General features: G+C 36.9%; 1 pseudogene; it reads left to right on the top strand.

Moving 5' to 3' along the window:
- The first annotated feature begins 4,011 nt into the window (after positions 1–4,011).
- On the top strand, positions 4,012–10,685 carry LOC118641589 (annotated as a pseudogene).
- Positions 10,686–12,056: the final 1,371 nt, after the last annotated feature.

Genomic DNA, 12,056 nt, shown 5'->3' with positions numbered 1-12,056 from the left:
ACCAGGGATCAGGCCCACAACCTGGGCATGTGCCCTGACCGGGAATCAAACCAGTGACCTCTTAATGCATGGGTCAATGCTCAACCACTGAGCTACACCAGCTGGGTTTAATGTTATAACTTTTTAAAATCCTTAGACTGTTGGATGTGACCAGTATGTAAATTAGATGGTCTTCTATTCAAAGACGCTTCAGGATATTTCCTTAAACAGATATACTTATTTGGATTTGCTATACTTTTCATCTCTCCTTTGGTGAATTACAGCAATAGCATCATACCTAGTTGACATGATTTGACCCTTGTTCAAGTTCAGTCTTTTATTTATTGACTAAACACTTTGAATTCACTACCCATTTTAATCTTTAAAGTGACTTAAAGTTCCCAAATGATCACCATGTCCCTTAGTTCTCAGATATCTTGACCTACTCTCCCTCCTGCTCACCCTCCTCCTTCTCCAACCACACTGGCCCATAGCTCTCTCCAATTGGCCAATATTAGTTTCACGTTTGGCTTTTGTCCTGACGTGACTCTGCCTGAACCAAACTTCCCTAAATATCTTCATGGTGAACCCCCCTAATTCTTCAAATTTATGCTGAAATATCAGCAAAAAAAAAAAAAGACTCACAAACATCAGCCTAAATGAAAGTGTGAATCACTCTCAGGCCCACTATCAATCACAAATCCTTTCCTTGGTTTACCTCATCTTTCATTCCATAAAAACATAAAATTTTAATGTAATGTGTAATTTATGTGCTTATGTTATTTTTATCTGTTGTCCCATCACCTCTAGAATATAAGCTTTATAAAGAGAGGTGTCTTTGTTTGGTTCACTGATGTATCTTTGGAAAGTGAAATAGAATACAGCTCATTGAAGACCATAAGTGTACATATATATATATATATATATATAGAGAGAGAGAGAGAGAGAGAGATAACATACATTCATATTAAATTTTTTTTAATCCTCACCTAAGGATATTTTTTATTGAATTTTTAGAGAGAGAGAGAGAGAGAGAGAGAGAGAGAGAGAAGAGAGAACCATCTATCAGTTGTCTCCTATATGCACCCAGACTAGGGATTGAACCTGCAACCTAGGTATGTGCCCTGACTGGAAATCAAACCCACAACCTTTTGGTATAGACAAATGGTCCAATCAACTGAGCCACCATGCTAGGACTATATTGTAAGTTGAATTAAATGAAAATGAAGCAAAAACAATTTATGCTTAGGCCTAAATATAAATGGTGATATAAAGTTGTCAGTTGCCATTGGAAGCAATTGGAGAAAAGTGAGAAAATCTTTTTTTTTACTTTAAAAATGAGCAAAAAATATAATATTGAAAACTCACTTAGGATGATTTAGAGCCCCTAAGTTGTCTGAATTTTGATTAGGCAGTGTCTTTCTTTAAGTTCACCAAATCAATCCAACAAGCTAACTTATGAATCTAAACCCAGACTTCCTTTTGAATTACGTATTAAATGATCTTTGAAATTAAGCATTAATGATCATGAACAATGAAGTAAGTTTCAAATGCCATATATCAGGAAGACCTTCATAAGTAAAAATGTCATTTGACTCATTTCAATAAGCATTATTATGTTCAACAAATCAAAGATAATTTAGTTTTCATATTAAAGGTTTATAATTTTCATCTAGTTTAATGTTCACAGGTACTCATAATTTTTGTTCACTTGGTGTTTTTTAATTAAATCAGGTCATGAAGTTTTCCTTGTAAATAAAATCTTTTTTCCATTTTGCAAATAAAAGTTATGTCCTGCAGTATTCAAACAATAAACGTTATGCAATGGCTCCATGAAAATATCAACTGATTTGTTGCTGAAACAAAATGGGCTATTCTCTTGGTGAAGTCTTAAGCCATAGTATTACATATAAAAAACTCCAATAGATTTGGTAGAGTCTCGCCACCTTCCTTTTCCTGTCCTTTACATTTCATTATAATGAAGAATTTAAATATAACTCTGAACAAGAACCTACTGCAAAAATCATCCCTTCCCCTTTTGAATAATGATCTTCTGATAGTGAAAATGTGAAATGATGAAAAGGTTAGAATATACCATAATTCATTCTTGCAAAGGTTATAATTGCATCACTATTTGGGTCGAAATCAAATCAATGCTTTCATTCTTCATATGTTAGCCAGATTAGTGTCAGATGAATACAATAAAATGTTTGTTTCAACATATAAGGATAATAGGTTATTGCAAATCTTTAATCTTAATGACTTTCCAAGTTACCTCATGCTTGAATATTTATTTCTTTAAATGTCAACCTACCATTTAAACTATTCCCATGTAAAACAAAAAGCAGTCTATCTCATTTCAGGAAATGTGTCTCATATGACTATTTAAACATTGCAATGAGGATGAAAAGGGTTTAAAATCAATTGCATGCTTTCAGAATGTCATTGCAGCACTTGAGCTGAAGTATCAGCCCCCAACACGGAAGCACAGAAAAAGGAAATTGCTTCAATAACATCACAGTGATATTTCACAACCTTTTATAATTCAGGACCAATGGGAATCTAAGAAATGCTGTTAAGATATTAGTGTTAAATATTGTAATGTTTAAATGGTCATTCAGTTTTTGAAACATATTCAATTCAATTAAAATAAGTACAGATTAGCATCATAGTAAACTGTCACCAATCTATGAATAAGCAGATTTACAGCTGTCTCCCAAATCTGGGACAAGTACATCCTTTCTCAGCCTTTCTCTGAACCTTCCATGTGCATTATTGTCACCTCAGAATTGGAGACATTGACAACCCAGGTTTACTGTCAACATATAATAGTAACAAGTGATTAAATATTTTGGAAATGTAAAAAATATAAAATCTAATAATTTTTAGAGAAACTAAGATCCCTAGCACCACATGCAAATTAAAACCTCCTATGTTGAACAATACATGCAGTGGGGACAAATGGTACATTTCCAATTAGGTTTTGGATTATTTGTTTTCTCAAATATCCAGTCTATATAATAAAAACAAAAATGTTGTCACCTCACAGTCCTATTTAATAACACTTCATGGCACCTTATTAACATTAATGTTTTATAAATTTCAAAACAAATTAATTATCTTTATTATTATTATTATTTATTGTTGTAGCTCACTGTCCTTAGAATCCAACTTGTCTTTGAGCTGCCCTAATTAACAACCTCAGAGACAGCAAGATGAACAATGGGGAATGTTATAGAGGGCTTTAGCCCCATAAAAATTAACCAGAGTTTGACCTTCACTGGGAATTTGAAAAGCAACATCCTTCAGGAAAAGGGAGGACAGAAACGGCCCCAAGGCCAGAGTGTCCTGCATGCTCTGTAAAGAAACTGATAGGGAGAAACTGAAGCTCCCTTTACCCCATAAAACTCTAACTGTTAAACATGTGTGTATTGCACCTGACTGACTGCTGATATCCCTCTCGAATTTGTTAGTTTTTAAAACTTGGATAATGGAATGAATAGCAGGATAGATGTATGCTGACCCAGTTTACCCAGTTCCCTTTCGCCTCAGCTCCCTCCCAACTCTATTCCCTCCTGCTGTTCCCTCCTGCTTATCGCTAACTGCTTCCGCTTCTGTACAAGCAGCTTGCTTGCTCTGCTAAACTCTTGAATGACCCCTGCCCTATATAAGCAAGCCTCCCCCTGAGCTCGGGGCTGCAGTTCTCCTCTGTGTAGGTTGGCTGCAGTCCCTGCGCAGGTAATAAAACATCCCCAAAAACTGAAAAATTGAGTCTGAGTGTGGTCGATCTCCTGGGTTACAACATTTATCCTGGAAAGACCCTTGAGAAACCATTCAGGTCCCACCTCTCCATCTCTCCAGGCCCTTCACAGACTTCTAGGGCCCCAGAGCTCATGACAGGTGGTCAAGGACGGTTGGGGGGTCTCCTGGAGGCCATGCGCCTGGAGCCACCAGATGGGCTTGGCGGGGGCGTGGAACCCACAGCTCCACTCCAGGCTCCTTCCTCTCCCTCTGGTAGCTGGCGGCAGTGGTATGGGAGGGGACAGCCCCAAGGGTGGGTGTGGTTGGAGATGGGGAGGGGAGAAGGGGTCAGACACCGTGGACCACAAGGCAGCCACCAAGGAGTTGGACCTGTGGGTCGAGCAGCTAAACGAGTCTAGACATCTGAACGAGAATCAAGTGCTGATGCTGTGCGAAAAGGCAAAGGACATTTTAACAAAAGCATGAAATGTGCAAGAGGTTCGTTGTCCTGTTACCGCCTGTGGAGATGTGCATGGTCAATTCCATGAAATTCTGGAACTCTTCAGAACTGAAGGAAAACCAACAGATACAAACAGTCTGTTCATGGGCGACTATGTAGACAGAGGTTATTATTCTGTGGAGACTGTGGCACAATGGTTCATTTTCCAGAATGTATTACAATATTGAGAGGAAACCACAAAAGTCGACAAACTACTCAAGTATATTTTATGATGAATGCCTATGAAAGTATGGGAATGCTAATGTTTGGATTTATTTTACAGATCTATTTGATTATCTTCCACTTACAGCTTTAGTAGATGTACAGACATTCCGCCTCCATGGTGGCCTCTCTCCATTCATAGATACACTGGATCATATGAATGCGCTGGATCGTTTACAAGAAGTTCCACATGAGGGCCCAATGTGTGATCTTTTATGGTCCGATCCAAATGATCATGGTGGATAGGGTATTTCACCATGTGGTGCTGGCTACACATTTGCACAAGACATTTCTGAAACATTTAATCATGCTGATGGTCTCACACAAGTTTCTTGCACTCACCAACTTGTAATGAAGGGATACAATTGATGTCATGATTGGAATGTGGTTACTATTTTCAGTGCATCCAATTACTGTTATCATTGTGAGAGCCAGGCTGTTATCATGGAATTAAATGACACTTTAAAATACTCCTTCCTTCAGTTTGACCCGGCACCTCATGGTGGAGAGCCTCATGTTGCCTTGGGGCACCACAGACTACTTTCTATCAATTCCTCCTGGGAAACCTGCCTTTGTATGTGGAAGTATACTGGCTTTAAAACAAAGAACAAACAAACAAAAAAAAACAACAGAAATATACACATACACACACACACATACAAAACAAGCAACAGTGATCTAAATGTATCTGTAACAAATTGGGATCTATCTTGGCAGTAAACTATATCATGGACCAAAATGTGCTATACTAATGACAAACATTTAGCACAATGACCAGAACTGAGACTGAAATTTAGTACAGTTCTAGATCAGTCTGTCTTAACAGTTTGCTTGCTATATTTGTAGTAATCATTTTCCCTTGGGCTGCTGAAGCAAAAAACATAACTAAACCCTTCATCTCCTTTTGTATTTATTTGGAAATTTTAGATATAGTGTTTAACTGGCGTGGATTAATAGAGTTGGAGTTTTTATTTTTAAGGAAAATTCACAAGCTAACTTATACTTAATCCATTACCTTTATTTTATTGAAATGTATAATTAACTGAAAAAAATACTTTTCTTAGGAATATATTGTCATAACATTTAAAGAGATTTCCCTTCATTTAAAGTAAATTATTATTTTATGTTGGTCTACATATTTCTGTATATTTGTCGTGACAGTGTTTGCATCCTATTTGCTGTACTGAGCACCAAACCAGCACTATAAGAAATGTTAAAAAGGACTTCTGTAATAAGCAGAAGATAGAGTAAGAAACATAGCCAAAATAAATTAAAATGGCAATAAATAAGTATATATTAATAATAAACATAAATGTAAATGGATTAAATACTCTAATCAAAAGACACAGAGTAGTTGAATGTATAAGAAAGCATGACTCATATACATGTTGTTTACAACAGACACACCTCACAACAAAGACTCTCTTGAAAGTGAAGGGATGGAAAAAAAATTTCCAAGCAAATGAAAATGAAAAGAAAGCTAGGGTAGAATACTCATATCTGACAAAATAAATTTCAAAATGAAGGCCATAACAAGAAACAAAAAATATTAAAAAGACCTATCCAACAGGAGACCATAACCTTGGTAAACATATAGACACCTACTATAGAAGCATCAAAAAATATTTAAAAACTTCTGGAGGACTTCAAAGGAAAAAATCGAGAGCAATACAGTCATAGCAGGGGACTTCAACATCCCACTAACATGACTGGATAGATCCTCTAGACAAAAAATTAACAGGGAAACAGAGATTCTAAATGATGCAGTAGATCAAATGGATTAAATAGGTATTTACAAAGAATTACACCCCAAAACTGCAGAATTCACATTCTTCTCAAGTTCACATGGGACATTTTCAAAGATAGACTGCATGTTAGGACACAAACTAAATCTCTACAAGTTCAAGAAGATTTAAATCATAGCAATCATCTCATATCACAATGGCATGAAACTAGAAATTAATTACAATAAAAACACTCAAGAACATTTAAACACATGGATGTTAAATAACATGTTATTAAATAATGAATGGGTTACCAAGGTGATAAAGGAAGAAATAAAAAACACTTCCTGGAAATCAATGAAAATGAACACACAACAACACAAAATCTATAGGATGCAGTGAAAGCAGTCCTACCTCAAGAAATAAGAAAAATTTCTAATAGACTATCTAATCCTACAACTTAATTAAAAATTAAACAAATTAAAAAGTAAACAAAAAGAAAAACTCAGAGCAAGTAAAAGGAAAAAAAACTAGTAAAGGTCAGAGCAGAAATAAATGACAGAGAGTCTTAAAAAAAAATCAATAAAATAAAGAACTGGTTCTTTGAAAAGATAAACAAGATTGATGAACTTTAGCTAGACTCACCAAGAAACAAAGAGAAACGTCCCAAATAAACACAATCAGAAATAAAAGGGGAGAAGTAACAAGTGACACCACAGAAATACAAAAGATTGTTTAAAAATACTATGAACTATTATACACCAACAAATTGGACAACCTAGTGAAATTGACAAATTTCTAGAATCACACAGTTCCCAAAAGTGAACCTGGAAGAGATAGAAAACTTGAACAGACCAATAAAAACTAAGGAAATTGAAGCTGTAATCAATAAACTCCAAGCAAACAAATGCCCAAGTCCTGATGGCTTTACAGAGGAGTTTTACCAACAATTCAAAGAAATAACACCCATTCTCCTTAAACTATTTCAAAGAATTCAAGAAGAAGGAAAACGTCCAACCTCTTTTTATAGGGTCAGCATAATCCTAATTCCAAAACCAGAAAAAGAAACTACAAAAAAGAAAACTACAGGCCAATATTCCTGATAAACACAGAGGCCAAAATCCTCAACAAAATATTAGCAAATTGGATCCAGAAATACATTAAAGAAATTATACACTATGACCAAGTGGATTCACTCCTGGGATGCAAGGCTTGTATAATATTTGCAAATCAATAAATTTAATACACCACATAAACAAAATGAAAGATAAAAACCATATAATCATATCAATAGATGCTAAAAAAGCATTTGACACAATCCAGCTTTCATTTCTGAACAAAAACAAAACAAAACAAAACAAAACAAAAAAAACACTCAGCAAAGTGGAAATAGAAGGATCATAGCTCAGCATAATAAACTCCATATATGAAGAATCTATAGCCAACATCATGTTCGATAGGCAAAAATTAAAGTATTTCCTTTAAGAACAGGACAAGACAGGGCTGCCCACTTTTGCCACTCTTATTTAGCACAGTAGTGGAAGTCTTAGCCACAGCAATTAGACAAGAAATAAAAATAAAAGGGATCCAAATTGGAAAGGAGGAAGTGAAACTGTCATTATTTGCAGATGACATGATATTGTACATAGAAAACCCCAAAGACTCCATCAAAAATCTACTCAATTTAATAAATGAATTTGGCAAAGAAACAGGATACAAAATTATCCAGAAATTGATGACATACTTATATACCAATAATGAACACTCAGGAAGAGAAACTGAAAAAAAAAAAAAAATCCTATTTACTATTGCAACAACAACAACAAATCTAGGAATAAACTTCACCAAGGAGATAAAAGTCCTGTTCTCAGAAATCTACAGGACATTGAAATAAGAAATAGAGGAAGATATAAAAAGTGGAAACCTATATCATGTTCATATACTGAAAAAATCAAAATCATTAAAATGTTCATACTACCCAAAGCAATCTATAGATTTAATGCAATCTCCATTAAAGTACCAAGAGTATGTTTCACAGATCTAGAACAAATACTCCAAAAATTTATATGGAACTGTAGAAGACCCCAAGGAACCACAGCAATCTTGAAAAAGAAGAACAAAGTAGAAGTATCACAATACCAGATATCAAGTTATGCTACAAAACCACTGTAATCAAAACAGCTTGCTACTGGCACAAGAACAGGCATACAGATCAATTGAACAGAACACAGAACCTAGAACTTGACCCAAGACAGTATGCTTAATTAATATTTGACAAAGGTGGCAACAGCATACAATGGAGTAAAGACAGTTTCTTCAGTAAATGGTGTTGGGAAACTTAGGCAGCTAGATGCAAAAAAAAAGAAAGAAAAATGAAACTTGACCACCAACTTATCCCATACACAAGAATAAACTCAAAATAAAAGACATAAATCTAACCCATGAAACCATAAAAATACAGAAAGAACATGTAGACATCATATGTAGTGGAATTTTCACTGATACATAGCCTAGGGCAAGAGAAACAAAGGAAAAAGTAATAAATAGAACTACATCAAACTAAAAAGCTTTTACAAAGCAAAAAAAACCAGCATCAAAATTAAAAAGAAACCCACTCTCTGTGAGAACATATTTGCCAATGATACAATGGATAAGCAGTTGATATCCAAAATATGTAGAGTACTCATACAACTGAACAAAGGAAGACAAACAATCCAATTAAAAAATGGGCAGAGGCCCTAAATAGACACTTCTCCAAAGAGGACATACAAATGGCTAGGAAGAATATAAAAAAATGCTCAACATCTCTAATCATCAAAGAGATTCAAATTAAAATGACTATGAGATATCAACTCACACCAGCCAGAATGGCTGCCATCAACAAATCCTCAAACAACAAGTGCTGACAAGGGTGTGGAGAAAAGGGAACCCTTGTACACTGCTGGAGGGAATACAGACTGGTGCAGCCACCTTGGAATATAATATGGTGTTTCCTCAAAAAATTAAAAATGGAACTGCCATTTGACCCAGTGATCTCACTTCTTGGAATATACCCTAAGAAGCCTGAAACACCAGTCAGGAAGAATACATGCACCCCTGTGTTCATAGCAGCCCTATTTACAAGATTTGGAAACAGCCCCAGTGCCCATCAGCAGATGAGCGGATAAAAAAGTTGTGTATGCGGAGCAAAATAAGACAATCAGAGAAAGACAAATACCATATGATCTCACTTGTTTATGGAACATCATGAATAAAATAAGCTGTCAACCAAAAAAGATCCAGAGCTATGGAAGTAGGAAACAAACTAACAAACTCAGAGCAATGGGAATTGAGAGGGGTGGAAAAAGATAAACCAAATAATTTATATATATATGCACAGCCAATGGACACAGACATTAGATTGGGGAAAGCAGGAGGAAGGTGGGAGGGGGAAAGAGGGGGGTCAATGGGGAAATAATGGGGACATCTGTAATACTTTCAACAGTAAAAACAAAAAGAATGATTAGTAACTATAGCTATAATAGTCTAGAAATAATTTTCAATTATTTTCATTAGAAAATATTTTCCTCTAGACTTATTTCTTTTGGTCTGTTTTTAAATTGCATTTTTTATATTTGGTTCTTTCTTCCCTCAAAGACATCAATTCTAATGTAAGTTAAGGACTTTTCAGCCTTATACTTTTATATACTTTTGTTCAATCTAAATTGGCCTAAATTTCTTATAACAAAGTACTACTATACAGTATTCTAGTGAAGTATCTTTTCTGGCATATAGTATGTAAAATATTAGTTTTCATTTTCCCTCTTATATTTTGCTGATTTAAATAGAATTAAAAAGTTTGATATATTTTCAGGAAAAGTAAATAAATAAAAATGCACATATTCAAGGGAAGTTAACACTAAATACAGGGAAAAACACAGGGTGATGGATGAGTTTCTCATTTTCATTGCTTTTAGCCAGAGATTAGTCAATAGTTACTTCTAACAGGGAGAGTGAAATTTCAGTAAAATCCCCACAGCCTCATTCTTCTGAGGAAACAGAAGACAGTTCAGGGCAATCACAACTCTTGGAATCCGCAGGGAAAAATCTTAGAAAGAAGAGAGTCAGGGAGGGGATGCCTAAACCTATGTCTCTCTCTCTCTCTCTCTCTCTCTCTCTCTCTCTCTCCCTCCCTCCCTCTCCCTCTCTCTCTCTTCCCCCCCCTCTCTCTCTCTCTCTGTATGTGTAAATATATACACATTCATACCTTTGCATACTCGCTAAAATTTATTTGTAACCCCAAATCAATATCTGAGTCACTTTCATGATTATTCATGGAACTTAGCAGAGCAGGTGTGGTCTCAGATGAGGCTGAATCAGGCAACATTCATCCTTCTGGTTTCAGCTTTTACAGTGTAAAAAATTATCATTTTGTGGGGCCTATTTGTGCCATCTTTTATTGCATTTTCATGCTTTTTTGCTGTTGATTTTCTGTTTTATAGTGGCTTCAAAATGCAGTGCTAAATTTCTGTCCAGTTTAAGAAAGCTGTTATATGCCCTGCAGAAAAAGCAGGTGTGTTAAATAAGCTTTGTTCAGTTTTGAGTTATAGTGCTGTTGCTAGTGAATTCCAAATTCAAAAATAAATAATAAATATTGACTAGGTGCCATAAACAACAAAACATGGTTATATATTTATCAGTAGAGAAAAAATTTTGACCAGAAGCTCAGAGAGCCTAATTCTATATTTCCCATGGGACTAAAAGCATAATTAGTGATTATAATTTGGTAATATGATTGATACCTTCTATCTTGTAAAACAAACTTAAAATATAGCTGAATATCAAGCCAACAGGATAATTAAATGGCTGACAATTAAAAGTAACACTAGTGAGTCTATCATTGAACCCCGCACCCTTTTATTGTACCTAGTAGAAGGAGATTATTTTTGTGGTAAATAAAGTATGGACTAGAGAAAAAAAAATAGCAGCTGGCAGGACTGGAGGGAGGGTGAGTGTATGAGAGAGTGAATTAGTGTGTGAGGGAGTGTGAGTGGACCTGAAGGTAGACAACCAAACCCAAGCAGTGCAGAGCAGAGCAGAAGGTTCCTGTGCTGTGGACTGCAGCAGCCACCTACCACGGTAAGCAGCTCTCCAGGGTGCTTCTCCCTGTGCTGCGGGGAGGTCTCACCATTTTGGAAGATCCTGGGTCTTCCCTGGGAGGAGGCAGTGGGAGCAGCTACGGCCCAGCAACCTGAGCCCACCAATGCACCTGGCACCATCAGGCCAGTGGACAGCCTGTGTCAACACAGACCAGTGTACAGCAGTGCAGCTGCCAAGGTGCTGGCTGTGGAAACCTCAAACGACTGGGAGCACAGTACCATCCCCCACTGTAGCAGCCCTATCAGAGTCAAAATATACCCCCAGCAACAGAGGCTGGGGAGCAGACATCCATCCCTAGGCAACAGAAGCACAGACCAGCAGCTGAGACCCATCCCCAAAAACTACAGCAAAAGCTGAGCAGGAGCTGAGCCCGCACAGGGCAGCAGCACCTCCCAGCCACCAGCAGTAGGACCTGGGGCTCAACAGAGGCCTGTGCAACCCAGCGGCCCATAAGAGCGGTGAGAAGTCAGGGCTTGAGCTGGACTGGTGGGCCAGCTGCCCGCATACGGGACCTGCAGGGTGCAGGGGCACTAGAGAGGCCTGTGTGACCCAGCAGCCCACAAGACAGGCATACAGCCAGGTCTGCAAAGGGACTGTGTGATCCAGCTACCCATGGTATGGGCAGGGAGTGCAGCTCCAACAAGGCCTGAGTTATACAGCTATAAGTGGCACCAGCTACCAGCTGAGAACACATATCTAAAGGGGCCCACATGTTCCAGCAGCAGCACCTACCAGAAGACACCAATACCAGC

The sequence above is a fragment of the Molossus molossus genome, unplaced genomic scaffold, assembly GCF_014108415.1.
Source record: "Molossus molossus isolate mMolMol1 unplaced genomic scaffold, mMolMol1.p scaffold_m16_p_3, whole genome shotgun sequence".
In the NCBI taxonomy this organism is placed as follows: domain Eukaryota; kingdom Metazoa; phylum Chordata; class Mammalia; order Chiroptera; family Molossidae; genus Molossus; species Molossus molossus.
This window is presented reverse-complemented; position numbering and strand designations above follow the sequence as displayed.